Raw genomic sequence first — 6,000 nt, 5'->3', positions numbered from 1 at the left:
AAGATGGGTATGATCTCATTAAAGGAGGATATGGATAAAAAAGAAGGAGCTGTTTCAATATTAAAGGGCTACACTTTAAGGAAACTTGAAAACAGAAATGAAGGGCTGTATCTTATAGTGCTACTATTCACTATGACACGGTTTAACAATCTAAGAGATGTTAGATGGGAATCTAAGAAATGCAAAGCTGTTAAAAGACTTAATTTACAACTCTTAATTTTCATAATTTCCAGTGGTTTATAACTTAGAATATATAATTTTTTTCTATTTATTTATTTATTTATTTTTAATCTAGGAAGTCATTTAAAAATATTTAATAGTTAAAAAACAAAAATAAATAAAATAAAATGAAATAAAATAAAATAAAGATTCCTTTAAGTAAAAAAAACAAATCTTATTAAAGTTAAGTTCAGCATGCAATAGTCCACTGCACTTTCCAGGGAAATACATCTAATTCTGCAGCCTAAGGATCAAGGAGAGAATTATGAAGTGAGAACCTCATTCAGGAGGAAATCAGAGTTTGCAGAAATATCTATATATTCAAAAAAACTATTAAATCTTCTTTGAGAAGCAACAGATAATTTTTCAAATACCTCATAAGGCTGATCTAACACTAGAAAAGAGCAAGTGAAAAAATCAGGAAGAACTCTGAAATTTTTGATTCGTGCAGTGACTTCCTCTGAGCTTAAAATAGCTGATAACAATCATCCGCACAGGGCTGACATAGGATCTGTAGTTTGAGTAGAGATTCTTAGTTATAAAATTCAGGAAAAATATAAAATACTCAGGAAAAAACACCTGAAGAGAGGAAAGTAAGGTAGACAATCTGTTCTAGACAGTGCATTTGATATATAATTTAAATCACAAACAAGTCATAATTCAAAAGACAACAATGGGTTTCAGCAATCCTATTTTTATAAAATAAAAATATTCAGAAAATTTTCTTATCTTGAAACATGATTCCTTAAAAGTAAGGATCTTCGAATCTAGTTTAAAGCTCTGTGAATGAACCCTGCTAACTCCTACCCTAGGACCGTTTTTCCCCTGTGGGACAGGGTCTTCCCATCCAGTGCCAGCAGGCCCAGTGTCCTGGAAATCAAACTATCCAGGGGTTTTGTCCCCTACCCTCTTCAAGTCTAGTTTAAAACTCTCTCAATGAGCCTCAGTAACTCCTGGCCAAGAATCCTTCCCACCCCACCCCCCCACACCCCCCTTTTTGATAGCTCTATGCCATTGTTTGCTAGCACACCTGGTGCCCTGTAAACATCTCCATGATCGAAAACCCCAAAATTCATCCGACAGCACCACCATCTAAGCTATCCATTAATCAGTTGTGTTTTCCTAGACCTTTGAGCTTTTTCTGCCACTGAAGGAACTGAGGAAAAGACCACCTGTGCTCCTGATCCCACAAGCATTCGGCCTAGATCTCTGAAATCCCTTTTCATCGCCCTGGGACTTGCCTTGGCAACCTCATCAGTACCTACCTGCATGCTACTAGTGGATAGTAATCAGAGGGCTCCCCAGGGGTTGCTCTTCTACCTGAGGGGGGTCAGGCTGCCCTTCCTTTGCCTCCACCCACAGTGAGCCAGAGCTGCCGCTCCCCAGAAGCTCTCACTCCCTGCCCAGGGACAAGGGCTGGGACTCACTTTCTCCGTTTCTCTCTCTCTCTCTCTCTCGCCTTCTCTTCCTCAGTTTTGCCAAGGGTTTCCTTGCAGTTTAGCTGCTGCAGAAGGGGTCCACCAGCACTATCCCTCGCTCTGGTGTTACTTGCCTCAATGGCTTCACTGAAACGGCCAAGATGCTGTTTATTTTATCGGAGAAAGAAGTGGAAGAGGAAGATCTTTTAGGCTATATAGAAATTACATATCTATTTATAGGATATTTATTATGCATTTTAATATGGACTGGGTACTTTAATATTCCATTTTAAAAAAAGTTAAAAAAATAAGTTGTCTCAGCAAGGAAACTTTTTCTGGAAATGTATTTGGTATATTCTGGCAGAAAAAAGTGTAACATATGATAATTCACAAAAAAATAACCCAAAACACAACAGAATGAAATGTTCTCTACTAGTTAAAAGACTCTTTATTTTTCTAATTTTATCCTGTATTATTATTAATTTGGGTTTTTTAAAACTACTGCTGCACTCTTTTAGATCTCTGAGTTTATTTTTCTCACAATGTACAGGTAACTTAAAATCTTCTACCTTTTTTGCACATTCAAGAGGAGAACTAAATTATGTGCTTAAATAAAGTTTAAAGAGAATGTGATCATATATGCAGAACAGAATGTGACAGCTTGAGGCAAACTGCATGTTAATGCCTTATGCAAAACTATGAGTATTTGACTTAGAATCAGCAAAAGTTTATACTTTATTTCATTCCCCTAAACAGTATGTATTGATGAAGTCCTATTATAAACTATTTGGTTTGGAGCATAGACAATGAGAAACAAGTACTAAAATTTATTAGACAAGTCTATAAGTCCTCAGTTCTGAATATCCTCTCATTACTGGAGAAAATTAAAGAATAAGTCAGTAGATCAACAAAAGTCTCTTCAGTAGCTCCATTTTCATAAATTATTTATAACAGTTACAAATAGTTCCTGTAAAATAAGAATAGTAAGAAAAATAAGGTATCCAAAGCCCGTCAAATTTGTAATTTTTACACTTGCATCTTGTAAAGTTTTGTGAACTCCCACCTTTATTCAGCAGTTCAGAAATATTATAATGAATAGCTTTGTGGGAAGCTAATGAGAAAAAAGTGAGGCTTTTAATCATCAATGAAGCAGAGGCAGGAAATGCAATGTTGACAAAAATTCCATTGTCTAAGCTAGTTAATACAACACATAATTGTGCTGTAAACTGTAATTTATATATAGGATTTTATTTATAATCAATCATCACTTGTTTTTGGAGGCATAAGCAGCCAGTTTAGCTGGCTTCAGTGCAAACCTTGTTTTCAAAAGGCAATTACACTAAACTAAGGAGCAGTGCAAATCATGCCATATGAAGGAGTCAGGAAAGAAGGCTCTTGCCCTAATCTCTACCCAGATATGTCACAAATTTTACCCCAGTTGTAATGCCAAGAATTCCTAAAGTTTTTGATAGGCATCCTTTCTTTCTAAAGAATTTATGTACACACATCTCACCTGTATCATATAGCACTGGGGATTTGTGTTTCAATGCTATTTTGACCTGAATTTAATTCATCAAGGAAAGTAAAAGCATGAGGGAATTGTTTATGGCAAAAATGCTTCTGCTCAAATTCTACAAGGTTGTTCTTACCTTGCACAGTCAGAATAGTTATTGGCTTGCTGCATGGTGTATTTGGAGATACTGAATTATTGAACACCAGACAGAGAATTACTTGAAAATAGCACAGAAGCTAAATAGGTACAATATAGTAGTTGATCAGATTAATGCCATAGGTTTTATGTCCTTCCAAACATTAGCCTTAGTTCTGTCTCCGGTGCTGTTTGGTTTTTCTCTTGTTTTCCCACATGTTTGATTGTGGTAATGGTGTGGCCACTAACTTACAAGATAGACCTACACACAGGAAATGCGTTTTGCTGAAAGTGTGAATGAAGATATGATTGCAATACTTCACCATTACAACACAGAACGTTCTTTATTTACATTAAAATAAAGGATTTTAGTGAAGAGGATAGAAAGTGGCAAGTAGATTTTTAGATTAATCTATTACCTGCTAACCATTTTACTACAGTATTTTCCTTTTAATCAAAACAGATAAAATCTTTAGACTTTAATGATTATCTGTATTGATGCTCCCAGTGGAATGCCTAATTAAAAAGAACTGCTGTTTCTTGTTTGGAACAGTATTAGCAAACACTGAATTTAATTGGGAAACATTTGCCCAGTTTTTTGAGTCAGGGTTCTGGCATTGTGTTACAGAAATAAAAGATTCTAAGTGAGAGGCAAGGAAAAGACAAACAAGTTGTTGAATAACTTTTCCACTCTTGGTTCAAACCATTGTCTCCAGGGTTTTTATTTGGTATTTTTTTGGAGGGGACTGAAATGTAATGATGATGTAGCTGGCAGGCTGCATATGATTGTCAAGTGCTGTTATTCAGAATAGTCATTAAAAGCAATTAAAGACCCCCTTTCTTGCACTAGTGCCATGTGTATTCTTTCTTGCTTCCTGGATAAAAGAAATTTCAGATATTAGTAGAATATAGCCCAATAGTAAATAAAGTAAATATTATCTATCAACTGTGGGTATAGGAATATATTCCAGTGAAAAAGAGTCAAGAAATAGCATATCACTGTCTTCATAAACCAACTATGATTGTATAAAAACTCAACTGGCAGTCAAATAAGATCTGAAAATCTATATATATAATTAACAAGTATATAAAAAGTATATATAACAAATTTATTTGTTGTTTCTAATTTTCAGTTTTGACAATTAATAAAAGATGACTTGTGGGTTTCTCTAAAGCTCTCTAAAGATATACTCAGCATGTAACTACAGTGGAGGAAAACTACTGTGCACAATTTAGAAAACTTATATAATAATATAATGATGAGAATTATCTAAACAACTCCAAGGTGTAACAGGAAGGAAACTACACTTCTCTGAATATCAGGGCAGATTAATTACTTTTCTGAAAAATCTTAAATTAAGAAAAGAAGATTCTGAAAAACTAATGTCATTATTTATCATGGAAACCTATTTTCTTTTGAACAGTTTTGTAAATGCTCATAAGGCCTACTATCTAATTAGGATTTCTAGTACTAGCGGAGGAGAATGGCAAAGAGACAAAATTAGAAGTCACAGAGGAAATAAAACAATTTTACTGTTACCTAAATTTTCTGGGGTTTTTGCTTTGGTCTATTTATGCTCTTTTTTTTTTGTTTGGTTCTTTTGGTTAGTTGCTTGGTTCTTTTTTGGTTGTTGTTTTGAGTTTTTTGGCGTTTGGTTTTGTTTTTTTGTGTGTGTGTGTGAGAAAACTTTGAATGGCAGAAGAGAGAGAATTTCTTCACTTTTTCTCTTTCTTACTCATAAATTCAGACCTGAAAAATTAAGCTGCAGTAAAACAAGTAAGGTGAGCTAACCCTGACAGAACTACCTGGGATTTTGTGGTATCAAAGCATGTTCCATTGGTCTTGGAATATGTCTGAGAAATGGGAGAATCAGAACTTTGCTCCTGGAAGTAATACACTGTCCACAGCAAGTTGCTAAGACTGTGCTTTACTCATTTTCCTTCATACAGCTGAGTGCCTAAGCTAGTTCAGTCACTAGAACTACTTAAACACCCTTATCCTCTTTTCAGAAAGCTTCTTTAGAACACAAAAACTTATCGTGACTGTTGCCATAACAACATGGTGAATCTTCCTGCCTGAGAAAGTCTAGTGCTTTTGAGTCATAGATGAATACCATGAATATTGGGATGTCCTGGAATACTGCTGAAGGAAGTGGAAGAATGGGAAGGACAATACTTCATATCCTGCCCTTCAGCATCCCTCTCATTCTGTTTGTATTTATAGAATTACTTTTCTATCAACATTTTAATAAATGGACTAAAGGATTCATATGCGTGTTCCCTTCAGGGTAGTTGCCAGTAGCTGATCTGTGCCCTTGCAACTGAGTTCAAAAGCTGACTTTTGGAATTTGCTTTTCATTTCATGCACAACAATATTATTCTATTGAGCTTCATAGAATTGTTCCTGATTTGCATTACTGTGATTTACATGAGAATTTTAAGTCTTCTGTGCTCTCTTTGCTGTATTTACTGAGAACATAATTTCTACTTTTCAGAAAAAAATCACAAAACTAAACAAAAAAAAGAAACACATCGACCCCCCCAAACCCTCCCAAACCCCAAACCCAACCAACCAAATAACAAAAATAAGAAAAAGAAACAAAGGAATTTTTTTTTTTTTTCCCTTCACATTTTTCTCTCCTTCCTTCTCTCTAATTTGTATCCTCCGTCTGTCTCAAGATGCTTACATAACTCACAGGACATATTGGAGGGATT

The sequence above is a fragment of the Chaetura pelagica genome, unplaced genomic scaffold (assembly GCF_000747805.2).
Source record: "Chaetura pelagica isolate M959 unplaced genomic scaffold, ChaPel_1.0 scaffold17, whole genome shotgun sequence".
NCBI classification, from domain to species: Eukaryota; Metazoa; Chordata; class Aves; order Apodiformes; family Apodidae; genus Chaetura; species Chaetura pelagica.
This window is presented reverse-complemented; position numbering follows the sequence as displayed.